Genomic DNA, 27,745 nt, shown 5'->3' with positions numbered 1-27,745 from the left:
GTGGGAAGCAGCTGCATAGTAGCACAGGAGATCAGCTCGGTGCTTTGTGACCACCTAGAAGGGTGGGATAGGGAGGGTGGGAGGGAGACGCAAGAGGGAGGGGATATGGGGATATATGTATACATATAGCTGATTCACTTTGTTATATAGCAGAAACTAACACACCATTGAAAAGCAATTATACTCCAATAAAGATGTTAAGAAAAAAAGAAAGATGTGGTATATATATACAGTGGAATATTATTCAGCCATAAAAAAGAACAAAATAATGCCATTTGCAGCAACATGGATGGACGTAGAGATTGTCATACTGAGTGAAATAAGTCAGACAGAGAAAGACAAATGTCATATGATATCGCTTATATGTAGAACCTAAAAAAAGGGTACAAATGAACTTATCTACAAAACAGAAATAGAAGTACAGATGTAGAAAACAATCTTATGGTTACTGGGGGGTAAGGAATGGGGGAGGGATAAATTGGAAAATTGGGATTGACATATACACATTAGTATATATAAAATAGATAACTAATAAGGACCTACTGTATAGTAGCAGTCCCCAACCTTTTTGGCACCAGGGACTGGTTTTGTGGAAGACAGTTTTTCCACAGACGGGGTTGGGGGTGTGAGGGGTGGGGGGGATGGTTCAGGGGGTAACGGGAGCGATGGGGGGCGGCAGATGAAGCTTCGCTTGCTCGCCTGCCGCTCACCTCTTTCTGTGCGGCCGGTTCCTCGCAGGCCGTGGACCGGTACTGGTCAGCGGCCCGGGGGTTGGGGACCGCTGCTGTATAGCACTGGGAACTCTACTCAATACTCTGTAATGGCTTATAGGGGAAAAGAATCTAAAAAAGAGTGGCTATATGTGTATGTATCAATATAACTGATTCACTTTGCTGTATACCTAAAACTAATACAACATTGTAAATCAACCATACTCCAATAAAAAAGAAAAAAGTGCATTCCTGAGCTGCCTCACCTTCCAAGTGGACTTTAAAATTCCTTTCAGGGACTTCCCTGGTGGCACAGTGGATAAACTCCATGCTTCCAGTGCGGGGGGCCCGGGTTTGATCCCTGGTCGGGGAACTAGATCCCACATGTATGCCTCAGCCGAGGAGCCCGCGTGCTGCAACTGAGACCCCGCACAACCAAATAAATGAATAAATATTTAAAAAAATAAAAATAAAATTCCTCTCAGAGCACTGTCTAGGGGACAGTATTTATTCATGGGCGTCCATACCCACTGGTCAGGGGCACAGCAGAAGCGTTAACCCGCCACCCACTTTAGGATCGTTGTCTGAGGTTGCCTGGCATGCGTGTGTTTTGTAGGAGATGCCGTCAGGCTGCCCCTGCCTGAAGCCGGGAAGCATGCCTGCACCTGGCTGCTGTGGCAGGGGCAGTAGTAAGACGCATGGCCGAGAGGGGTCTGGGAAGACATTTCAGCAAAATGAAAGAGCTGCCTTTGCTCAGCGTCTAACATTGCTCTCCTCCAGTCAAGCTCTCACTCCACCCTCACCTCCAAACAGCTCTTGGCTCTAGCCAAGGTTTCTAGTGCCTTCCATGCGGCCCAGTGGACAGCACTCAGCCTTGGATGCAGTTGACCGCTCTCTACTCCTTGCCGCACCGCCCTCTCACAGCTTCAGGACACGGCTCTTGCTCTTCTACTACTCGGGCTGCTGCTCGTCAGCTCCCTGACTTCTAGTATTGGCGGCCCCGGGCTTAGTCCTTGGACCGCTTGCTTTTCTGTTTATGCTGTCTCCCTTGGTGGGCTCATCTTGTATCACTTTGTTTCAAACACCATCGACTTGCTGCTGACCCAGAGTCATGTCTTGGGCTCTCATCTGGGCTCTGAACTCCAGACCTGTCAATCTAGTTGCTCTTCAGGGTCTCCATTGGCAAGTCTCAAACATACATGACCGAAACAGCTCCTGGAGTCTCCCCAAACCTGGTTCTTCTCCTGTCGTCTTCTTGGTAAATGGCAACTCCGTCCTTACATATCTTCAGGATCAAGCCCTGGTGTCATCCTTGACTCTTCCCTTTCACTCCCTATAGCTGATCTGTCAATAAATCCTGGTGCCTCTACACTCACAGTATATCCAGTCCAGCCACTCCTCACCACCCTGGCTGAAGCTACTACCATCATGTCTCACTGATTGATTGCAATAGCTGCTCAGTTGGGTTCTCTGTCTCTGCCTTTGCCCCCATCAGCCCAGTAGTCAGAGTGATCTTGTTAAAGCAGTGGTTCTCAACTGGGGGCATTTTGCCTCCCGAGGAACAATTTGGCAGTGACTTTTTTTTTTTTTTTTTTTTTGCGATACGCGGGCCTCTCACTGTTGCGGCCTCTCCCATTGTGGAGCACAGGCTCCGGACGCACAGGCTCAGCAGCCATGGCTCACGGGCCCAGCCGCTCCGCGGCATGTGGGATCTTCCCAGACCGGGGCACGAACCTGTGTCCCCTGCATCGGCAGGCGGACTCTCAACCACTGTGCCCCCAGGGAAGCCCAGCAGTGACATTTTTAATTGTCACAGCCGGGTGTGTGTGTGTGTGTGTGTATGTGTGTGTGTGCACGTACAGGCACACATGTGAGCTACTGGGGATGCTGCTAAACATCCTGCAATGCACAAGACAGCCTCCCAGAGCAAAAAATTATCCGGCCTCAAATGTCAGCAGTGCTGAGGTTGACAAACCCTGTGTTAAAATATTAGTGATGTTGCTCTTCTGTTTAAAATTCACCAGAACTCTCATCTCATCCAGATGTGGAGGTAAAGCACAAAGGTCTGGGAGGTCCTACATGATACGCACACACACACCCGTATTCCTCTGGCCTCAGCTCTTTCTTCATGCCCTCAAGCCTGCTCCACCTCGGCCACACTGGCTTCTTGCTGATCCTGGAACATGTTAGGTCTCCTGCTGCCTCAGCGCCTTGGCACTGGCTGTTTCCTTTGCCTGGATGTCCTCCCCCTACAGCCAGACATCCATATGGCTCAGCCCCCAACCCAGGTCTTTATCCAAGTGACACTTCTCAGTGAACCCTTCCCTGAGCATCCTATGTAGAAGTGCGTCCTCCCCTCAAATACTTTCAATCCCCCTTCCTTTATATTTTTCTCATTATCACGAACATACTGTATAATTTACTTACTTATTTTACTTCCCCCATTAGAAGGTGTGCTCCATGAGAGCAGAGATTATTATCTGTTTTATTCACTGCTGGATTCCTAGCACTTAGAAGAGTCCCTAGTGCATAACAAGCACTCAGCAAAAACGTGATGAATGAATGATAAATGAATAATGCTTTGTAAAGTGTAAGTGATACATGTGATATTTGTGATTATTATTACACTGTGGTGCTACTAAGGGAGATGGTAGAAACCCTGCCATAAGGGTCTTGAAAAAAATAACACAGATGGGGACAATTGGTTAACTATTTGGGGAAAAAAATAAAGTTAAATCCTCACCTACATTATCCTGCAAAATACATTCCAGATGGATTAAGGAGTTTAGTGTGAAAAATGAAACCACACAAAAAATTAGAAGGTATTATAGGGAAATATTTATCTTATGTCTGGTTGGAAAAGAACTAGCTTTACTTAAAGCCCATGGAAGTGATCTCAACTAAAGACTGTTGGATTAGACTACTTGAAAATTTAGAACATTTTTATGTGTAAAAATTTATAAACAATAATGAAAGGCAATAAGCAAAATGAGAAAAGTATGTAAGCCTGATGTATTTAATACCTAAGAAAAGCTCCCCCAAAATGATAAGAAAAATGCAGAAAGGATGGGAACAGGCATTTGACAGAAGAAGAAATACGGATAGCCAAAGATATTTTCAAATGTTTGCCCCCACTAGTAATAAAATCCAAATAAAAATGAAGTCTGATTTCAGTCTCACAAATTAGCAAAGCTAAAGGAAATCCTGTTGCTTATTGTTGCAACGTGCAGTGAAGTTGGCCCCCTCACCAGTCACTGGTGGGAATGTAAATGGGGACAGTCTTTCTGGATGGCAATTTGACAGTACGTTCTGTGAGCCTGGAAAATACTCAATCCCTTTGACCCAGGAATTCCTCTTCTTGGAAGTTGTCCCGAGGAAGCGTTCAGAGATGCAGACAGTGATTTATGTTCACGGGTGCTCATAACAGCATTATTTATAAGAGCAAAAAATTGGAAACACCCTACCTGAATGTCTAACAATGAGGAATAACTAGATAAGTTATGGTGAATTCCATGATGGAGTACTATGCAGCTGTTCAAAGGGGGCTTTTGAAGAATCCTTAGTGACAAGGGAAAAAATGCTCATGACTTGATAGTTAGTGTTACAAATACTGAAGTGTCAATGTGTAGTAAAATGTTAAATATGTGTGTGTATGTGTATATGCACAGATACAATCATACACATAGGTGTAGTGGAAAAAAATGAACATTTTAAAACCTAAGCAGTCTGAGGAAGCAACTCAAGTGTCCATCGACCAATGAATGGATTACCAAAATGTGGTATATACATACAGTGGAATATAATTCAGCCTTAAATAGGAAGGAAATTCTGTAATATTCTGCGAGGTGGATGAACCTTGAGGACATTATACTAAGCGAAATAAGCTAGTCACAAAAAGACAAATACTGTATGATTCTACTTATATGAGTGGTCAAAACCATAGAGCCAGAAAGCAGAATGGTGGCTGCCAGGGGCTGGCGGGGAGGGGAGAATAGGGAGTTCTTGTTTAATGGGTACAGAGTTTCAGATTTATAAGATGGAAAGAGTTAGGGGGATGGATGGTGGTGATGGTTGCATAACAATGTGAACGTATTTAATACCATGAACTGCACACTTAAAAATGGTTAAGATGGTAAATGTTATGTTCTGTGTATTTTAACACAATTTTTTATAAAAGAAATCTAAACTGTCTGAGAGATAGGGTTGTGGAATTTAAAACAATTTTTGAAGGTATTTCGTCCCTTAAAATTCATGACACATGAACATGGTGAGTCAGATAGGAGAGGAAAACCCAAGGCTCACATATGAATGGTCTAGGATGGCTTTCTCAGGCCTGTGTGTGTGTGTGTATGTGGGAATGATCAGGAAGGCTCTCCAGGCTTTCCAGAAACCACTTGATTTAGCAAATATTAGTCCCTGCCCTCATGGAGCTTGTGTTCAAATGGGGCAGACAGATGTGAGCAGCCAGAATACTATGTAGGCAGTGGTATGTGCTAAGAAGGGAGATGAAGCAGATGAGGGGTTAGTGAGTGGTGGGGCCTGGCGGCGGTCAGGGAAGACCTCTCATAGGAAGGGAGGTCTGAATGACAGGAAGCAGGCATCCTTGAACTCGGGGCAGAGGAGACAGCTAGTGCAAAGGCCCAGAAGGAGGAGCAACCTCCCTGAGTGGGACGAGGCCAGTGTGTCTGCAGTGGGGCTGGGACAGTGGAACAAGGAGCCGAGTAGTGCCTCCCCTTCTCCTCTGTATCTTTGGGTCATGGCCTGTTCTCCGAGACCATCTCATGCCTTGTTCATTTCTAGGACACCGTTCTGAGCCAGGTGCTTGGCCAGTGAGTCAGGCTGGCGGGAGAAGTGGGGAGAGGCCCTGAGGAGCCAACCGTCCAGTGATGGGGATAGCGGGGGCCCAGTGGGGGCTAATTCATGGAGCTATGAAGCATGGAGGAGTTCAGGGAGGAAATGTTTGAGCTGGACCTTGAAAGATAAGTAGGAATGAATTCCCCAGGTGGAAGTGGGTGAAAGGCATTTCAGGAGAGGGAACGGCATGAAGCATGGGGTGGGGTGGGCTTGCACATTCAGGGCTTATCAGGGGAACGGTAAATAGCTGTTAGGCCTGGACTATATGACTATATGGGGTGTGTGTAGTCTTGGAAGATCAGACCAGAGGAGTGGTTTGGAGCCAGGCTGTGAAGGGCCTTGAGTGTGCCAGGCCAAAGAGGGAGACCTTTTTTTAAAGTTTGGTGGTGGCCAAACACTAGGCTAGCAGCAGGATCGGCTCAGCAGGGTCCTCTGGAGCATTCATACCAGGCCGCTTCCCTGGCCGTATCCCACGAGATTCTCATTTGCTATATCTAGGGCAGGGCCCAGATATATTTTTCATAAGTCCCCCAGGTGATTCTGATGTGCCACAGAGTGTGGGGCTCACCGCTGTGGACGAAGGGTCATTGAATTGTAAAAGGGAGATCCGGGACCCTGTTTGTTCTCTGCCCTGGGAGCCTTCCCTGATGGCCGTCCCTTCTGACCTCTCAGGGTGTTGCTTGTCCCCCTAGGTCGAGAGGGTTAAATTAGTTTATAAGGTGCCTGGTACTCAGATGTAAGTTCCATGTGGGCACTATGTCTGGTTCACGATTCTATCCCTGGTGCTGGTACAGAGAGGGCACCAAAAATGTGTGAGGTGCTTCATGAATATTAGCGTCTTGCCTTGGCCATCCCCCTGCTCTTGGTAGATGTGATGCTCGTATTCAAGGTGCTGGGGCATCAGGGAATGATAAAAACAGCATTGAGCATCTCCTGGGTGGCCATGGGAGGATACAGGAATGGATACGGTCATATTTATTTGAGGGAAGCCTTCTAGGGATATATAACACAAATATAAAAATGCTATAATTCAGGGCACTCTCTTGAGGGCAGAGACCCAGGCTGGGTCCTGACATGATTGTGAGTTCAGGATGTGACCACTGAAGGCACCCCAGGCAGAGGGCACAGCAAGACTGAAGGACCAGCAGTGGAAAAGGGCACTGATCCTTGGGGCACTGGCCCCTTGGGGTGCAGAAGCTCATACACTTGCTGTCTGTCTGTCTGTCTCTCAGGTGCTCTGTGCTGTCACGTTGGGCCATCTGTTTTCCTGCATTCTTTTGGGTGGAAGGAGTAGAGCTTTGGTTTCAGGGAGGCCAGGCTGTGTGGCCTGGAACAAGTTATCTTGGAGTATCTTAGAGTCTTCATCCATAAAATGGGAACAATATTGTCTTCTTCACATGGTTGGCTTAAACAAAACAAGTCATGCCAAGCCCAGCGCCTCGCACACAGCAGGTACATAATTAATGTCGGTTCTTATGTCCCTCCTCCCTTTCTGTCCCACCTCTTCTCTGGTTGATAATCAGCCATAGGAAGTCCCGGTGGATTTCCCAGCCAGGCACGTTGGCCCGGCATTCTGCTATCTCTTCGAGATAATAAATATACGAATAAAACCGAAATCCATTATTAGCTTCTTCTAAACTGTCTGCATGATTTATGGCTTCAAAGTGTCTCTAGTTAATCTGTCGAAAGGGATTTTAAATTTCATCCGTCTTCCCTGCTGGCAGCCTCCTCTACCTTGAATTCAGCTGTTTGACATGTCTAGTACCGGGGTCCCATTTTAAAAACATTTACAGTGGGCCGGCAGGAAAAAAAAAATCAGAGATGGAGCAGCAAGCAGGAGGCTCAATTTGGCACATCTGCTTTTAATTCTACGCATCTCCAAAAGTGCAAATAACTTGAAAGTTCTCCCAGGGAAGAAGTCCGCTGTGCCCACGAGGGCTACCTTAGGTGACTTTAAAGGAGAGATGGATAATTACTGAAAATGAATTGTCACTGAAATGGAACCCTCCCGATTGGTCAGGCTGACCATCTGCTGCTCACATGTGCAGGCAGCTCTCCACACCCCCTCCAGGACAGCGGAGCACTCAGCTCTGTGGTTTTCTTAACCTCTGCCTCCTGGCCGCTCAGATAATGAGTTGTCCGACTCACGCCAACTGAGGTGGGGGCTGCACAGGGCCCATGTGCGGCTGTGACTATTGGCCTTGGAGTTAGGGCACAGGCAGGACTGCCCAGAATTCAGTTCAACAGACCGTGCGGTAAGCCCCTGTGGCTGTCAGGCCCTGGAGTATGTGTGTATGTGTGTGTGTGTGTGTGTGTGTGTGTGTGTGTGTGTGTGTGTGTATGTGTGTGCATGTGCTCGTGTACATGAGTGCCCGCTGTACTCTACTGTCGACAAAGCCCTTTTACATTTATCACAGGTGGGGAAGCTGAATTGCATTCATTTATTTATTCAGAGAAAATGTGTTCATTCAACCCCTGAGGCGTACCAGTCCCTATATTAGGTGCTGGGCACAGAGATGAATCAGCCACAGCCCGGCCTTTGGGCACCAGTGGGAGTGATTTGGGAGGGGTTGGTGAGGTCTGCACCTCTGAGAGATCTGAACAGAGGTGTCCAGGAAGGTTACACTGAGGCAGCATCACTTCAGCTGGGCCTTGTGGGATTCATGCACGTGACAGTTGAATTGTTGAATTCCTATTATTCTGAGGCAGTGCTCTCAGATCTAGGTGGTGATCAAAACAGACCAAGTTCATGAGAGCAGAAAATAAATAGGTGAGTAAAGAAACAAGACGCTTTTAAATAATGATGAGTGCTATAAAGGTGGTCAAACTGGATGGCGTGAGGGTGAGGTTCCCAGAGCATCAGGGAAGCCCTCCCAGATGAGGTGGCTTTTGCTCCAAGATGTGAATGGGGACAAGAAGTTGCACAGACATGAGAGAAGAGAGGCCAGAGAGACTAGAAAAGCAAAGCCCCTGAGGTGTGTTTGGGGACAGGGCATGTGTCTTAGCCGCTCAGGCTGCTGTAACAAAAATACAACAAACATTTAATTCTCAGTTCTGGAGGCTGGGAATTCTGAGGTCAAGGTACTGGCAGATTGAGTGACTGGCGAGGACCCAATTCCTGGTTTGTGGGTGGCCATCTTCTCACTGTGCTCTCATATAGGGGAAAGTAGAGGGAAGTACGCTCTCTTCTGACTCTTAGAAGGGCACTAATCCCATTCATGAGGGCTCCACCCTTGTGACCTTATCTAATCCTAATCACTTTCCAAAGGCCCCACCTCTAACACCATCACACAGCAGGTAGGGTTTCAACATGTGAATTTTGGGGGACACAAACATTCAGTCTGTCACAGTGGGTGTGGCAGGAGCAGAGCAGTGAGGGGCTGATAGGCAGAGAAGTTAGCCTGGCTAGCTCGGGGGTCCTCTGGACGCAGGCTGGTGACCACCAGGCCTGGGGAATGAGGGCCACTGGAAAGGGTTTGGAGCAGAAATGGGGGTCCCTGGGGTGAGGTGGCAGTGTGTAGAGCCTGTGGCTGCCAGGCTGTGGAGGACAGACTTGGCAGGAGCTCCAGAGAGGTGTGGGGAGCTGTCTCCTGGGGAAGCTACGGGTTGTGTCTGCTGTTTGTTTGACTTACTTCTAGATGGATTAACGACTAGCTGCAGTACTGGGAACTTCAGTATTTGGCCAGGGTCTGGTCACACCAAAGGGAGATGTGGGCTTGGCGTGGAAGAGGCTGGACCTTGGCACCATGCCTCCTTTGCACTCTGGGCCTGGTGTTTCCACCAGGAGGCAAAGGGACAGAGCATCTGTTGTCATGAGCGGCTAGAGAGGGGAGTCCGTAAGACCAAGCTGGTGCCCTCCCTACAGCTCCACGGTCACTCAGCCTGGGCATGTGGGGGCTGGCCTGGACCTCTGTGAGGGAAGGTGGCTCCCCCTCTGATGGGAGAGGCAAGTCACGGGCAGACAGGTGTGAGCACTCAAGGGCAGCACTGTGAACACCTGTGCCCCTGTGCAGGTTACAGGGCCTGGCCTGCAGCCTGTACTTGGGTATTGTTTCTGCACAGATGGATGGATCAATCTGAATGGGGGTTTGGGAATCAGATAGGCCAAGGTTTGAATCAGTTTCTTCTCTGAGCCTCTCATTTCTTCATCTGCAAAATGGAGAAAACATGAAAGTTAAATAAGATTTTGCTTATATAGTATTGGGCCCAGCACCTGGCACCTAATAGGAGTTCACTCTATCGTGGCTGTATATCCCAGAGAAAGAGCCAGGGCTGGGAATGCAGTGTGCCCTCTAGGCTGGGGAGACAAGAATGTCAACAGCAGGTGCCCAGTAAATGTTTGTTGAATGAATACTGGAGTCAATGAAGAACGAATGGATAATACAGTTTGCATGTTGGGACTTGGTCCAGAACTGGACCAAGTGATAGAATCTGTGACTCAATTATGATAGAGGATAAAGTCCAAGGTTACTGAAGTGGCCCACCGGGCCCCACCTGCTCCAGCCCCTGCTCATCTAATTCCTGGGCTTTTCCTAATCCCGGCTCTGAAATACTCAAAGCTCCCGATACCTCCTGCTCTTGCATGTCTGCTCCTTGCATTTTTGATGCTCTTCATGCCCTGTCTTCCTGGCAAGTAATCTTTCAGTATTTAGCTTGAGTCATCTCCTCTAGAAGGTTTTTCTGACTTTTTCCTGCTCGGAGGAAAAGGAGGTCCATACAAATGAAGCCAGGTGTGTCATCCAGACCCAGAGCTGCAGGAAGCTGGACTTGTATTTTGTTTTCTCTTCAGAACTGGCCAGCAGGAAGAAAGTCCTTCATTATAGCAGCAATCATTAGCCCTTCAGTGAGTGTCCAGTTACCCACATTCCAATAAGCCAGTGTTGCTATTGTCCCCTGGTTTTACTTTAATTTCTCTGATGATTAGAGATGCAAAGCATCTGTGGATCTTCCTATGTGCATATCTTCTTTTGAGAAATCTATTCAAGTCTTGTCCATTTTTCAATTGGGTTATTTATCCTTTTATTATTGAGTTGTGAGAGTTCTTTATATATTCAGGATACAAGTCTTGTTAGGTATATGTGTAGGGAATATTTTCTCCCATTATCTGCCTTGCCTTTTCATTTTCTAAATGGTGTTTCTTAAAGAACAAAGATTTAAAATTTCTCATCAGTCTAGTTTATCAACTTTTTCTTTTGTTTCCTGCATTTTTAAATAAACTTTTGCCTGTCTTGAGGTATACTCTATTCTAGAAGTTTTATGGTTTAACTTTAAATTTAGGTTGATGATGCATTGTGAATTAATTTTTGGGTACAGTGTGAGATAAGGGTCAAGGTTCATCTTTTCCATACAGGTATCCAGTTATCCTAGCAACATGTGTTGAAGAGACTTCTTTTCCTTATTGGTTTGTCTTGGCACTTTAGGGAAAAATCAGTTGACCATATTAGTGTGGGTTTATTTGTGGGCTTTCTGTTTTTTCCACTGATCTATGTGTATTCGTCTATTCTTATAACAACACCATGCTATCTTGATGACTGTAGCTTTATAGAATGTCTTGAATCAGATAGTGTGAGCCCCCAACTTTGTACTTCATTTTCAATATTGTTTTAGCTATTCTAGGTCCTTAATATTTTCATATATATTTTGGAATTAACTAGTCAAGCTTTACCAAAAAACTAGCTAGAACTTTGATTGGGATGACATTAAATGTAGAGATTGACTTGGATAGAATTGACATCTTAACAATATTGAATCTTCCATCCATGAACATAGTATCTCTCCTCGTTTATTTAGGTGTTGATTACTTTCTCTCAGAAGTGTTAATAGTTTTCAGTGTAAAGGTCTTACAAAACTTTAACTTTGTTCCTAAGAATTTTATGTTTTTTTGATGCTATTATATGTGAGATTGCTTTTTAAATTCTATTTCCCCATTAATTCCTCTAGTATGTAGAATTATAATTGTTTTTACATGTTGACCTTGTATCCTGTGACACTGCTAAATTAATTTATTCTTTCCATGTTTTTCTTTTTGGAGATTTCTTAGGAATTTCCATGTAAGTAATCATGTCATCTGAGAGTAAAGAGTTATGCTTCTTCTTCTATTTTCATGCCATCTTCTTTCCTTCCCTAATTGTACTAGCTGCGGGACCTCTAATATGTTGAATAGAAGTGGTGAGTATGGGCATCCTTATTTTGTTCCCAATCTTAGGAGAAAGCATTCAGTGTTTCACCGTTAAGCTTGATGTTAGCTGTAGTTTACCATTGATGTACTTTATTATATCGAGGAAATTATTTTCTGTTCCCAGTGTGCTGAGAATTTTTATCGTGAATTTTTTTCTGCATCAGTTGAGCTGATTATAAGCCTCTTCTCCTTCATTCTTTGGATTTAGTGAATTATGCTGATTAATCTAGAACCTTACATTCTGAGGATAAACCTCACTTGGTCATGACGAATCATCCTTTTCATATATTGCTGGATTTGATTCATTAGTTTTTTTAAAAGAGTTGGTATCAAATTTGATACTTTAACCATAAATGTGAAATTGTAAAGAGTAAAAGAAGTTGGTTGTAAACCATAAAAAGTACTAAAAGATACTTAAAGTAATAAATAAACTAAGAAGTAGCATAAGCAGCCCTATCACCATTGTGTGTTAATTGCTAGAAACAGACAAACTAAAGTTAACAAGTTTCTTGAGAAATTAGCAAAAGAATCCCCCCCTCCGAAAAAAGTAAGAATAGGCAAAACAGAAAAAGACATTAGATAATGATGAAGGAAATGTGTATTAGTTTCCTGAGGCTGCCGTAACAAATTACCACAAACTTGGTGCTTAAAAAACAACGGAAGTTTATTCTCACAGCTGTGGAAGATTCTGGCATCAAGGTACTGGCTCTGGAGGCTTGTGGGGAGCATGCATTCTTTGCCTGTTCCAGCTTCTGGTGGCTGTTGGCATTCCATGACTTGTGGCTGTGTTGCTCCCGTCTCTGCCCCTGTGGTCATGTCATCTCCTCTCTGTGTCTCTCCTCATATGGATCCTTCTCACTGGATTTAGGGCCCACCAGGATAATCTCTTCAGCTCAAAATCTTTAATTTCATTACATCTGCAAAGACCCTTTTTCCAAATAAGATCACATTCCTGGTTCCAGAAATTTGAAATGGACATGTCTTTTCAGGAGCCACCATTCAACCTACTGCACAATGTAACTTCAAGATTTCCTGTATGAAACACTGACATTTGAAAACTGATAATGAAATGCACTGAATAGTAAATACTAAATAAGAGGACTAAATCAACCCATGATCCTTGATTTTGACCAGCTTAATATTCTTTAAAATGCTGCTCTGAGCACAAAATCAAAACTTATTAACTAAAACTAAAACCATCTCCTCCAACACAAATGGTTGTCATCTTTATAAATGGCTAAAATAAATAAGTTTTGGGTAACTGTTGAGGTAATGTGGGAATGTAGCCACTTGGCGAAGTAATTTGTGGCTAATTGGCTTTTGATGAATTGGTCATTTGACACATTGATTTTCGGCCAGCTGGCACTTGAGAATTGATGTTCGTCAAGTTGGACAGCCTCCCACACGGGCCTGGGGCTTAATGTCTGGGGCCAGGCTGTGAGGCCCACATGGGCGCCTGGCAGGCTGAGTGCTTGGTCAGGGATCCAGAGATCATCTTGGACCGGGAGGGGAGAATCCAGAAGACCTGGCCACTCCCCAGCCTTGGCCACCCGCTTCATCCTGAGAGCCTGCTCTGGGCAAGGCTCTGTGAGATTTGGGGCATACAAATCCTAACAGAATGAGAGTGACCTTTTATTACTGTATTATAAAACGCCTGTGAGCATTGTCTCATTTGCCCCTCGCCACTGCCGGTGCAACAGGTATGATCATTTGTATCTTACAGATAAGGGAGGTTCAGAGAGGTTGGGTTACCTGGCCAAGAACACATCAGTGGGTCAACGGCAGAGTTTGGATTCCAGACCAGGTAAGTTGTCTGTCTCTAAGGCCCATGCTGTTAATCACTGGGCCAAAATGGATTGGATGTAGTTCTTGTTCTCAAGCAGCTGCTGGTGCAGTCAGCTCCTTCATCAAGTATTTCTGAGGGCCTCCTTGCAGCCGACAGTGGAGCCCTTTCCTGTTTCTCCAGATGAGGAGGCTGAGGCCTGGACGAGGTGTGAGTTTTGTCAAAACAAAAGTCACCCGGTATCTGCGTCAGAGCGAAGATTGGAACCAGGCGGGGCCTCGTTCCTCCCCACCCGGCTGCCTCCACCTCCAGCCTGGCTCCTGGATTTCTGTCTTTGTGTTCTTGTCTCCGAAAGCGGGACAGACCCCAGCGGCCTCCTGCCTTCCATCCCCCAGCCCTCCTTGTTTATGTCCATGTTAATGGACCTTTGCAGGCTGGCCCAGCTGCCGAGCGCGAGCCAGCGAGCCACCTGGAGCTGCGTCTGCCACAGAATGTTTACGGTGCATGGAGCCGAACCGAAACAACATCCATCTTGTTGACTGGTCCCAAACACTGCACTCATTCACGGCCTGTCCGCTGACATGGTCCCCGTGCTTGGCAGTGAGCTGCCGCGGCTCACCAGGCAAAACCTGGCAGTGCGATGGTGAGAAGAAAGCAGGAGGGCTTTGGGGAAATCACACCCTGAGCCCCAGGAGGCCCTCTGGCCCGTTTTCTATTCTCCCCATCCTTTAACCAGATTCACCCGTCAGGATGGTACACTGTGACGTCAGGGTTGGTCTGAAGAAAAGATGCTGGGCACTGAGCTGGCATCAGGAATGCAGGTCAGTGCTAGCCACAGGCCTCGGTGAGGACGGATGAGATCATGGGTGTACACGCGAAGTGCCACGTTGTGGAGGCCAGCGACCCAGCACCCTGGAGATGGCCGGGGCTTCACCCTAGACAGACCTGGCTTGAATCCGGGCATGGCTCTCATCACCTCCCAGACTCAGTTTCCTTATCTCTCGATGATCCCTACCTGGCAGAGCTTATGGGAGAAGCTTTAAGATACACTCATAAACCAAGTTGTCCCGTGAATGTCCCATCTCTGCCAGAACACTAGGGAGAGTGTTACCCTCTCCAGCTGCCTTTAAGAGGTAGCAGTGAGGTGCCATGGAGTGAATGCCTGATGGAGACTCTGGAGAACTGGGTCTGATCCTGACTTGGCCACTGGCTGTATAAATGTGGACAAACCCCTTGCTCTCTGTGGGTCTCAGTATCCCTTTTCTGTAAAATAGGAGGCTGAGATTAGATTATCTTTCAGGGCCATTTTAGCCCTGACATCTTATAATAGAGTAACTGAGGGATGCTCCTCAGGGAGTGTGCACTTCCTTCCCCCTAGGAATGGCCTCTCTGGGCCTCTGGGCAACCCTGTGGGTGGGGTGTGGGATGATCACTGCAGCCCTGGCTGAGGACTGTAGTCTGGAATCACCAGCCCTGTGATTGAATCCTAGGTCCGTTTCTTTCTAAGTGTGTTACTCAGGAGAAGTCATTTTGCCTTCCTGGGCCTCAGTTTCCTCATCTGTAAAATAGGCTAATAGATCTGTCTAGCAAGACTGCAGAGAGGCTTGGATGAAACATTTAGCTCTGCCCTCCAAGGTATGGACACACCACTTACATCGTATGGTAAGGGCTGCGGGGGAGTGATTCCCAGAGTGCCTGGGAGCAGCCAACCACGTGGGGAGAGGGTGGCAGAATCAGGGAAGGCTTCATGGAGGCAGTGGTCATGCTAGAGGAAGGATAACAGGAGGCAGGTATGCTCCTTCATCCTTGTAGAGGGAAGAGGATTGTGGACTTCAGTTCTGGCACTGATCCACCCCAGAGTCTTTTTCTGTTTAAGGGTTCATGTCACTCATGAGACTATGGGCTCCTGAGGGAAGCACCAGTGTCTGGCTCACCTCTGTGTCCCAGTGCCCAGGCCTGGCACACATAGGAGCTCAGAGTCGGTGGGTGGATGGGTGCTGACTTCAGCCCATTGCAGAGAAAACCGTGGGAAGTGGCAGGCCTGTCAGGTAGTGAGGAGTCCCGAATGCTAGGGCTGGCGGGAGGGAGAAGTCAGGGTCTTGTTCAAGACCGGCCCCTGCTCTGGGTCATGAGGCCTCTTGACAGGGCATTCATGATGGTTCTTTGGGGTGAGAAGAGAACAGGAACGTTTAGAGACACCTCCAGTCTACTCCCCTTGTTTTACAGCAAAGGAAACTGAGACCCAGGAGCTGGGGGCTGCCCAAGACATGTAGTGAGTCCTCTGGGAAGCCCAGAATACTGGGCTCAGCTTCCCTGTCCAGGGGCCCTTTCCCCGGACTCTTAGCCTGAAGTGTGAAAAAGGGGCTTGGGGGGCTTCCCTGGTGGTGCAGTGGTTGAGAGTCCACCTGCCGATGCAGGGGACGCGGGTTCGTGCCCCGGTCTGGGAGGATCCCACATGCCGCAGAGCGGCTGGGCCCATGAGCCATGGCCGCTGAGCCTGCACGTCCAGAGCCTGTGCTCTGCAATGGGAGAGGCCATAGCAGTGAGAGGCCCACGTACCAAAAAAAAAAAGGGGTGGGGGGGGGGCTTGGGACTGAACTCGAGGGCTACTGCACCAAACACACGAGCACTGATTCATTTATTTTGGATTGAGAACCCAGCTCCCTCCTCATGGAGTGAATTGTGACCTCGTGGACCTTTCTTCTCTGTGACATGTGTTGATGGTATGTGCCTGAATAGGCTGCCCCATCAGCTGTATCTTCCTAGACTCCCTCCCTTGCAGTCTCAGAAGTCGGGGCAGTGTGGTCCTGTGTGGGCTGGGCAGTCCAGAGTAGAGCCCAGGCTGGGCCAGGGGTGGACCTGCAGTCTCCCCGCTCCTCACCGAGGCCTGCTCCTGTTTGGAATGAAAACACTTCTAGGTGCTGCTTCAAGTTCCCTCAATCATGTTTTTGGGAATGTTCCTTATGTTTCCATCCCCCACCTTTCCAGGGAAATCAGTGAGTTTCAGCCAGTAAAGCTGTAATGGCTGGAGTGGAGTCTGAAGCCTGACCGGCACCCCCTTCCCCTCCCTGCCCCGACTAGGGGCCTGTGTCTTTGAGAAAAGGCTTCTGTCCGTCTTGTGTTTCTAGGTCTCTCTTTCCTGGTAGCAGAGGTTCGAGTGTCATTCAAGACCTTGCTCAGCTCTCGCCTGATGTATTCTTTGCATTTGTCCTTCACTGTCATTTAATGCACTTATACATGGGCCACACACACAGTGCAAGGGGAGCTGTGACGGGGGCCACATGGGGCTGGCGTAGCACAGAGGGAGTAGTGAAGGCTGCTCCACAGGGAGATGGCAAGGGCAAGGGCAGCACTTACAGGGCAGGTCTGGGGGGCTGTGAGCAGCCGGGTGCAGCTCTAGGCTGGTGGTGTTGGGAACCTGCAGGAAGGGGACTGGGCAGTGGGAACAAATAGAAGGTACAGGGTTTTGTTTGCCTGGCTTAGGCATTCAGAGGATATCTTGTGGGTAGTGGGAGCCATGGAGGGTTAGGAACAGGGGGAAAACTGGACAGATTTTTGTGCTTTGGAAAGATCACCTTGGCCGCAGTGGAGTGACTATGTCACGTCTAGGTGAAAGGTGGTGGCGGTTTGAACTGAGGCAAAGATGGTGAGGACGGTGAGGGAGGGATGGATTGAGAGCTGGCAAGTGGCGGGCATGGGGGCTGAAGGTGAGGAGAGAGCTGGGTCGGGGGCACAGCAGGAAAAAGGGAAGGTATAGGGTGGGGTGAAAGGGAGTGGGGAGGTGAGCTTGGTCCCAAAGTCTCAAGCCTCAGACTCTGCTCCCAGGCCTGGGAGACTCACCTGCCCGAGGCCCTCTGTCTGGCTTGCCTCTCCCAGGGCTTCCAGAGTCAGCCTGGCACACCCACACCTCCTGTCCCTGGCACGGGGCCTGGGCTGCCCACTCGCCTTCTCTGGGGAGCCCGCATGGGAACCGTGTGCCTGCCTTCCTGGGGGTCCTTATGGGCCCAGGGCTCTCTGTGTGTCACTGAATCCAGAAACAGGTCCTGGGAGTCAAAGACATCATACCAGGCCCATCCTCGGAGTTTCTCAGGGCTGCAGAGTCAGACACACCTGGCTGAATCCCAATCCCCCCACGCTCACCTCACTATGTGACTTTGGAGGACACCTCCCTTTCCCCATCTGGAAAACGAGGAGTTGGCCTGGTCAGTGGTTCTCAGCACTTTCTTCTAACAGGACCCTTTTGTACTGCCTCCTTTACACTCTTGAAATGAAATTGGTAGATAATGGAACCCGTCGGCACCATAGTTCTTAAAAATTCCATATAATATTTCAACTGTATTATAGAGAAGAAATGAAAGGGAAGCAACCCTTAAGTCATGTGTGCTTCCCCATATAAGCGCCTAGAGAAGTTGCCAGTTGCTCACACCTGTGCCCGGCATCACTGACCAAACCTGCCAGCTACAGACGCATAGACGTCACAAACGGAGGGACTGAGGGTGACCTCATTTTCTGAAATGGTGAACAACTGGTCAAGTTCCAAACAAAACACAGTACCATTTTTCCTCCATGTACATCGTACGTAGTTCCATTCCTGGAAAATTCAGTGTATGTTAAAACCATAAAAAAAATACTTTGTGTTTATGTGTAAAATGGGGCTATGTTCTAGACTTAGATGACCAGGTTGCTTGCTTACAGATATTTTGAATATCTGGCAACATATTCAGAAGTTAGTGTAGGGCTTCCCTGGTGGCGCAGTGGTTGAGAGTCCGCCTGCCGATGCAGGAGACACGGGTTCGTGCCCCGGTCTGGGAGGATCCCACATGCCGCGGAGCGGCTGGGCCCGTGAGCCATGGCCGCTGGGCCTGCGCGTCCGGAGCCTGTGCTCCGCAACGGGAGAGACCACAGAAGTGAGAGGCCCGCGTACAGCAGAAAAAAAAGTTAGTGTAGGGCTGACCCACCCTGGGCAGTGAGTTGGCCATCCCTGGCTCTTCCCCACTAAAAGACAGTGACTCCCAGTCATTGTGACGCCAGATATCCTCCCAGGGATTTTCAGTGTGCCCTCTGGGGTGGAACTTCCACTCTGGGGAATCCCTATTGCAATGATGGCTGAGGGAGGGCGCCTTGTGCCCTGGTGAGTAAGGGTGCAGACTGGAGCCCTGGCTGTGGGTCCTCAAGGAGGGCAGAGGAGGAGAGCAGAAAGCCCTATGGGATATGGCTGATCAGGGAGGGCTTCCTGGAGGACGGGCCCTGGGAGCTGAGTGATTTCAGCTCTGGGGCCCAGGAGAGGGGATTTTTCATAAGCCAAATCAACGTCTATGACTTCCTCAGTAAGCTTTGCCAGCTTTTCTGGCCACACTGTGGAACAAATGATCTTTTCCAAGAGTCAAGAAACTCTGAGCCTCTCTGAGGTACAAGGAACCACTCTCACTGCCTGCTCCATGCTGCATCTCTGGATGTACCCTTTTCTGAACGTTGGAACATCTTCCTTGGGATGGTGGTATTTTTTCAGTCATAACAACTGATCCTTCCCCAAGGACCCGAGATGGAGGGAGGGGATTTTAAGGTGCTGGCATCTTGTGTGCCCAGACCTGCCTGCAGCTGCCTGGAGCTGGGCATTTCTCCTCATTGCCTGTATGTCTTCCTTCTTGCTTTATAGATATTTTTAGCAGTTTGAGGGGATGTTTCATCGGTTAGGGGGAAAAAAACTGACATGGGCATAGGAGTTAACTAATTAGCTTGATTTAAGGGGAGGGAGTTAAAAAAAAGGCCAAACATGAAATGTTAAATATATGCCTGACATAAATATTTATGGTCCTGTATTTACTGAAAAAACACAGATGGGATATGTTTGTCTTTGAGAAGTTTTTATAGATTTTAACAGCCATTTCCTCTGGATTTCTTGTCATCCCATTACTCTCTTGTTTTCGTCTTGGACAAAAACAAAGGGGTTTTGGTGACCATAACTATTGCCCCCTGATGATTTAGGCCAGGCAGGGACTAATGTGGGGCTCAGGGCACCCTAGGAAGTAGCAGCCTTTCCGATCCAAGAATCATGGGTTTTTACACCCTTGGAATCAGATAATTTCCTTATGTCTGATCCATAACATCATAGACTCTTAGAACCATAGTAATTTAAATGCTTAGCTTTATAAAATTACATCATCTCAGAATGAGAGAGTCATGGAATTTTAGAATCCCAGATGCATGGAAATCTCTAATCTTAAATTTTGGAACCGTGATGGCTCAGTATGATGAAATGTAGAATCTGAGAATTTTAAGGGCTATCAGAGTTTATTTACTAGACCTCGCTTCCCTTACCCCTGGGAAATACATAAATATGCTGAATATGTACAGTGCTTTGTTCTGGCAGCCCTGGGGCCCCTGCTTTGTGTTGCTCCCTCCTCACTCACTCACTCAACCTGGAATCTGGTGTGTGTGTGTGTGTGTGTGTGTGTGTGTGTGTGTGTGTATCTTCCTGGGCACTCCAGCAGTCATTTACACCTAGTGTAGGTGCAGCCTTTCCGGGGAAGGATCTGAGAGGAGGGGGAGGAGAGGGGGGAGGAGGGAGACTGTGAGATTGCAGTAGGAACAGAGAGAGGACAGAGTTTGTGGCAGAACAGCCTGAGGAGGGGAAGCCCTGGGTCCCGAAGACTCACTGAGCTGTGCATCTCTCCTGTTCACCGTCTTATCTCATGTGAAGGTGCCTGTCTCCTTAGGGCTGTCCTCTTCTGTGAGCCTTCAAGAGGAAGGGTACCCAGGGGTCCTCTGGTCCAGTGTGGGGAGTACCCACACTCCCCCTGCCTGGAATTGCTGGTGATGGGCTGGGAAGGACGGGGCCTGTTCACAGATCCATGTGCTGGACGATGGTCCATGCCGAGTTAGGGGCAGCAGTCTATCCCAGCTCTATCTTTGGTCTATTCTCAAGGACGGATTTGGGCACATTTTTTTAAATTATTGAAACAATATGAAATATTTTGAAATATGTAATACAGAGATTTTAAAATCTTTTAAAATTTATGTACAGTAAAAATCACTAAAACAGCGTGTGTATGAACAGTTCTGTGAGTTTTGATAAATGCAGTCATGTTATCACCATTACAATCAGGAATCAGAATAATGCACTCAATCCAAAAGGAATGGAGGTTTTAGGAAGCACTCTGATAATAAAGCCACCACTCTCCGCACAGGTACTGTTTTTCTTCTTTTTTCAACACAAACTCAGACATCCTTCCACACCATAAGTCAAGTCTGGTCTCTCACCCTTCCACGGCTTTCTGCTACGTTGGTACAAAACCCAGAGCTTCGGGAATTCCCTGGCGGTCCAATGGTTAGGACTCTGTGCTTCCATGCAGGGGACACAGGTTTGATCCCTGGTTGGGGAACTAAGATTCCGCATGCCGCGCGTGGCATGGCCAAAACAAACAAAAACAAAACAAAACAAACAACAACAACAACAAGAAGCATAGTAAAAAAGAAGAACCTGAAGCCTCACCAGGATTCTCAAGACCCTGCTGGTCAGACCCAGCTGGGTCTCATCACCTGCCTCTCTCATCCTTGCTTACTAGGCTCCAGCCACACCTGGCCTTCTTGTGTTCCTACCCTGGAGAACACTCCTACCTCGGGGTCTTTGTACTTGCTGCTCCCTCTGTGTGAAAGTTCTTTTGCCAGGTGTCCACATGGCTCCCTTCTTCCCTTCACTAGGGCATTTGTGTAGATGTCCACCCCTCGGAGAGACCTGCCCCGACTGTCCCCATCTCTCTGCACTTTCTAGCTTCTTACCTTTAATTTAATTCACATTTATCCCTACTTCATATTATAGTATATATTTATGTGTTTACTTTTGAAATTGTCTTCTCTCTGATCAGAATGTCAACACCATGAGAATAGAGATTTTTCTTCTTGTTCATCATTGCATTCCTGTGCCTGGTGCCTGGTGCCTGGTGCCTGGTCCTTGCCCAAAGTAGGTATTCAGTAGACATACGTTAAATGAATGAATGAGTGATTAATGGTTTTTTAAATTTATTTTATTATATTTTATTTTTGGCTGTGTTGGGTCTTTGTTGATGTGTGCAGGCTTTCTCTAGTTGTGGCGAGCAGGGTCTACTCTTTGTTGTGGTGCGTGGGCTTCTCATTGTAGTGACTTCTCTTGTTGCGGAGCATGGGCTGTAGGTGTGCGGGCTTCAGTAGTTGTGGCGCGTGGGCTCAGTAGTTGTGGCACATGGGCTTAGTTGCTCCGTGGCATGTGAGATCTTCCCAGACCAGGGATCGAAACTGTGTCTGTGTTGGCAGGCAGATTCTTAACCACTGAGCCACCAGGGAAGTCCATGATTAATATTTGATGTATTGATTTTCCATTTTTTTTCTATTCAAGTTAGTTTTATGCATGTGGAATTTTGAATCTTCTTTTTATTTAATTCTTATAAATATTTTCCCTTGTAATTAAAACCTTTAGTAAAACCTTTAGTAAATCCAATAAAACTCATGATAAGATACCTTGTGATAAGATGTCTTCATATAAAACATGGCAGTAGCTCCTGTCCCCTGTCCAGCCTCTGCACAAAAGAGTTCTTCTTTTCTCTGGAGGTTGCAGGGAATTATGGGTTAGGAAGTGACTGCATCATAACCATTTGAGATTTTCTTAGTTCCTTGTGTAGTGTGTACTTTGTGATAAGTGGGCTGTTTCTGACATATCTAATAAATGAAAACATCTTTTTCCCATATATTAACTGGAAAAAACACCAAAATACCATTTTAAACTCTGCATTTTAAAGGAATTGAAGATTTTGGACCACAGTTAATTGCATTATGATGGAATTCTACTACATTTAATGGCTACATAAAATTTCTGCTGAGTAACTTTATGTAATCATTTTTCTGTTATTCGATATACAGACTATCTCCTATTCTTTTCTATTATAAATCACCCTGAACTGTTAAAGTAACAGATTTTTTAAAAAATGAGAATACCTAGAGTGGTGAGAGTGCAAGGAAACGGGCTTTCCTGCACTGCTGATGGTATAAATTGATATATTCCTTTTGGAGAGCAGTTTGAATAGCAAGTAGCAAAATTCTTTAAAATTTTGCATGTCCTTTGACTCAGCCATCCATCTCACATCTAGGAATTTATTCTAAGGCTATAAATATGGGTGGACATGAAGACAGGTCTGTAAGGACATTCATTACATGACAGTTTCTGGTTTTAATCTTTTTAAACAATATAAATCCTAACTATGGAGAATGGATTAAATTAAGTATGTACAAGCATATTATTGAATACTATGCAGTTATTAAAATTATATGTTGGAAGGGGCTTCTTGCATCTGTTTATAGCAAATAAGCTTATATCAGACTAACCTTCCCTCTGAATAAAATATAAAACCCAACTGTTTGAAAGCATCATGAACTACCAAGGCAACCAGGACTTGTGGCACCAACACCCTGAAGAGAAGGGAAAATACACTGACATGAATCTGACACTCTGCACAGCTTCTTCCTTTCAGGCATTTGCCAGATTGCAAGTTGTATAGGACCAAGAATTGGAGAAATGAACAGAGCTTTCTGCAGCCTTACTATGCTGGAGATACAAAAACTGGAGTTTAGGGCCACCAAAATAGGCAAATTTTGAGGGGCCAAGGTTCCATGGAGATAGGAAGCGCTGAAAAGTGAGCTGAACATTAAGTGTTGCGTTTCCTTCCAAAATATTTGTTGATTCTTAAGTGGCATAGGCTATACGGCTGAGAAATCAACAGTGTGGCAGTTAAGAGGTTGAGGAACTAAGTGAAGCTTTCAACAGCCTCAAGTTCTGGGAACTTATATTGAAGTTCAGTGTCAACCAGGGAGGAGTCCGGGCCTCCCAAGCTTTCACCTGGGGACCCTGAAGGGCAGCATCCTAGGAGAAAGGATGAACCAGAAAGAGAGCAACCTTTACAAAGCCTAAAACTGAAATCCTAGAGTGGATAAAGATCATCTTCCCCTCTTTTAACTGCCTTTGAGAAGCAAAAGAAAATTCTCTCTGGAGGAAGATATCATCTGGAGCCTGTACAGACTTCATACACAATGTTGGGCATTCAGTCAGAAAGTACCAGGGATACGAGGAGGCAGGACCAATGGGGGGGGGAACATACAAAAACAGACTCACAGGTGGTCCACGTGTTGGATTTATCGGGTACAAGATTTAAAATAACTGTGATTAATGTGTTCAAGAAAATAGATTACCAAATGGAGAATTTCAACGGATATCTGAAAGCTATAAAAATTAATCAAATGGAAAATTTTAAACTAAAAAATAGAAAAATTTAAGAACTCAAAAGATGGATTTAATAGATTTTTAAAAAATTTTTATTGGAGCATAGTTGATTTACAACATTGTGCTAGTCTTAGGTGTACAGCAAAGTGAATCAGTTATACATATACATATATCCACTCTTTTTCAGATTCTTTTCCCATATAGGTCATTACAGAGTATTGAGTAGAGTTCCCTGTGCTATACAGTAGGTTCTTATTAGTTATCTATTTTATATGCAGTAGTGTATATATGTCAACCCCAATCTCCCAATTTATCCCTCCCCCTTTCCCCCTGGTAACCATAAGATTGTTTTCGACATCTCTGACTCTATTTCTGCTTTGTAATTAAGTTCATTTGTACCATTTTAAAAAGATTCCACATATAAGCAATATCATATGATATTTGTCCTTCTCTGTCTGACTTACTTCACTCAGTATGACAGTCTCTAAGTCCATCCATGTTGCTGCAAATGGCATTATTTCATTCGTTTTTTTTTTTTTGCGGTACGCGGGCCTCTCACTGCCATGGCCTCTCCCGTTGCGGAGCACAGGCTCTGGACGCGCAGACTCAGCGACCATGGCTCAGGGGCCCAGCCGCTCCGCGGCATGTGGGATCTTCCCAGACCGGGGCACGAACCCGTGTCCCCTGCATCGGCAGGCGGACTCTCAACCACTGTGCCACCAGGGAAGCCCTCATTCCTTTTTATGGCCAAGTAATACTCCATTGTCTATGTGTACCATGTCTTCTTTACTAATTCCTCTGTTGATGGACATTTAGGTTGTTTCCATGTCCTGGATATTGTAAATAGTACGGCGATGAATATTGGGGTGCATGTATCCTTGTGAATTAGGGTTTTTTCAGCGTACATGCCCAGGGGTGGGATTGCTGGATCATATGGTAGCTCTATTTTTAGTTTTTTAAGGAACCTCCATACTGTTCTCCATAGTGGCTGTACCAATTTACAGTCCCACAAACAGTGTAGAAGGGTTCCCTTTTCTCCACACCCTCTCCAGCATTTATTGTTTGTTTTTTGATGATCACCATTCTGACTGGTGTGAGGTGATACCTCATTGTAGTTTTGATTTGCATTTCCCTAAAAATTAGTGATGTTGAACATCTTTTCATGTGCTTTTTAGCCATCTGTATGTCTTCTTTGCAGAAATGTCTTTTTTTTTTTTTTGCGGTACGTGGGCCTCTCACTGTTGTGGCCTCCCCCGTTGCAGAGCACAGGCTCCGATGCGCAGGCTCAGCGGCCACGGCTCACGGGCCCAGCTGCTCCGTGGCATGTGGGATCCTCCCAGACTGGGGCACGAACCCCTGTCCCCTGCATCGGCAGGTGGACTCTCAACCACTGCGCCACCAGGGAAGCCCCAAAAATGTCTATTTTTAAAAAAATAAATTTATTTATTTATTTTTGGCTACATTGGGTCTTCGTTGCTGCATGCAGGCTTTCTCTAGTTGTGACGAGCGGGGGCTACTCCTCATTGTGGTGCACGGGCTTCTCATTGCAGTGGCTTCTCTGGTTGTGGAGCACAGGCTCTAGGTGCGCAGGCTTCAGTAGTTGTGTCTCGCAGGCTCTAGAGTGCAAGCTCAGTAGTTGTGGTGCACGGGCTGAGTTGCTTCACGGCATGTGGGATCTTCCTGGACCAGGGCTCGAACCTGTGCCCCCTGCATTGGCAGGCGGATTCTTAACCACCACACCACCAGGGAAGTCCTGAGAAATGTTTATTTGGATCTGCCCATTTTTTTGATTGGGTTGTTTGTTTTTGTTATTGAGCTGCATTAGCTGTTTGTGTATTTTGGAAATTAATCCCTTGTCAGTTGCTTCATTTGCAAATATTTTCTCCCATTCTATGGGTTGTCTTTTTGCTTTGTTTATGGTTTCCTTTGCTGTGCAAAAGCTTTTAAATTTAATTAAGTCCTATTTGTTTATTTTTATTTTATTTTCATTACTCTAAGAGGTGGATCAAAAAAGATTTTGCTTCGATTTATGTCAGAGAGTGTTCTGCCTGTGCTTTCCTCTAAGAATTTAATAGTATCTGGCCTTACATTTAGATCTTTAATCCATTTTGAGTTTATTTTTGTGTATGGTATTAGGAAGTGTTCCAGTTTCATTCTTTTACATGTAGCTGTCTAGTTTTCCCAGCACCACTTATTGAAGAGTCTGTCTTTTCTCCATTGTGTATTCTTGCCTCCTTTGTCATAGATTAAACTATGGATGTGTGGGTTTATCTCTGGACTTTCCATCCTATTCCACTGAACTATATTTCTGTTTTTATGCTAACACCATACTGTTTTGATTACTGTAGCTTTGTAGTATAGTCTGAAGCCAAGGAGCCTGATTCCTCCTGCTCCATTTTTCTTTCTCAAGATTTCTTTGGCTATTCGGGATCTTTTGTGTTTCCATACAAATTGTAAAATTTTTTGTTCTAATTCTGTGAAAAATGCCATTGGTAATTTGATAGGAATTGCATTGAATCTGTAGATTGCTTTAGGTAGTTTAGTCATTTTCACAATATTGATTTGTCCATTCCAAGAACATGGTATATCTCTCCATCTGTTTATGTCATCTTTGATTATCTTATAGTTTTCTGGGTACAGGTGTTTTGCCTCCCCAGGTAGGTTTATTCCTAGGTATTTTATTCTTTTGGATGCAATGGTAAATGGGATTACTTCCTTAATGTCTCTTTCTGATCTTTTGTTGCTAGTGTATAGGAATGCAAGCGATTTCTTTGTATTAATTTTGTATCCTGCAAATTTACCTAATTCACTGATGAGCTCCAGTAGTTTTCTGGTAGCATCTTCAGGATTTTCTATGTATAGTATCATGTCATCTGCAAACAGTGACAGTTTTACTTCTTATTTTCCAATTTAGATTCCTTTTATTTCTTTTTCTTCTCCGATTGCCATGGCTAGGACTTCCAAAACTATGTTGAATAAAAGTGGTGAGAGTGTACATCCTGATGTACACTCTTGTTCCTGATCTCAGAGGAAATGCTTTCAGTTTTCCACCATCAAGAATGTTTCTGTGGGTTTGTTGTATATGGCCCTTATTATGTTGAGGTAGGTCCCTCTATACCCACTTCCTGGAGAGTTTTTATAATAGGGACTTAATAGATTAGATACAGTTAAAGAGAAGATTGATAAATTGGAAAATAAGTTAGTAGACAATATCTAGACAGAAGCATGAAAGTTAAAAAAAAGATGAAAAATTCAGAAAAGAGCATAAGAGAGATATAGAACATGGTGAAAAGGTCTAACATACATTGTTGCCCCAGAAAGATAGATAACGGGCAAAAGTAATGTCTGAAGTGATGATGGCTAGTAATTTTTCAAAACAGACAATTTTGCATGTAGGGGAGTGGAGGCTGCTCTTTCCTTAGTGTCAGAGAATTTCCAGGCCTCTGTCTAACTAACCCAACTTGCATTACATGCCTATCTCTGAGCCTGTCACTGTGGCACTGTGGCTGGGGAGATGAGACCATGCTGATGGTCTAACCTACCCTGGAAAATGAACAAGAACAACAGTGAAAGCAGACATTTACATAGTGCCTACTGTGTGCCAGGTGTACTGTTCTATGTACTTTACATTTGGTATATAAACCCATTTTAACTTCATAAACTGTGGCACAGAGAAGTTAAGTCAATTGACTTAGACAAGGCCACAGCTGGTAAATGGCAAAACCAGGATTCAAACCTAGTCAGTTATGCCCCAGAATCTGCATTCTTATCTGCTGTGCTATACTGTCTCTTTTTCTCAAGCCCCATAGATAGATATGGAAATACAGGACCCTATTAAGGCGAGGAAAGGAGGGAATGAATATTAGGTGTTATGGACTGGATGTTTGTGTCCCTCCCCACATTGAAGCCCTAACCTATGTTGAAGCCCTAACCTATAGTGTGGCTCTATTTGGAGATGGGGCCTCTAAGGAAGT

At 45.9% G+C, this 27,745-nt stretch overlaps 1 protein-coding gene across 4 annotated transcripts in view; it reads left to right on the top strand.

Annotated features, from left to right (window-relative positions):
* GLIS1 (GLIS family zinc finger 1) overlaps positions 1 to 27,745 on the top strand; it is a 225,914-nt gene that overhangs the window by 101,214 nt on the left and 96,955 nt on the right. The window contains exon 1 of one of the 4 annotated variants that reach the window (XM_032639804.1): positions 13,491 to 13,546. The exons of the other annotated variants lie outside the window; for them this stretch is intronic. The gene's annotated coding sequence lies outside the window, so the exon portion shown is untranslated. Of the gene's footprint in view, positions 1 to 13,490; positions 13,547 to 27,745 lie in introns of those variants that run through there. 4 annotated transcript variants of the gene reach the window in all.

The sequence above is a fragment of the Phocoena sinus genome, chromosome 1 (genome assembly GCF_008692025.1).
Source record: "Phocoena sinus isolate mPhoSin1 chromosome 1, mPhoSin1.pri, whole genome shotgun sequence".
Classification (NCBI taxonomy): domain Eukaryota; kingdom Metazoa; phylum Chordata; class Mammalia; order Artiodactyla; family Phocoenidae; genus Phocoena; species Phocoena sinus.
The sequence above is the reverse complement of the archived record's forward strand: the minus strand, read 5'-3'. Positions and strand labels throughout refer to the sequence as shown.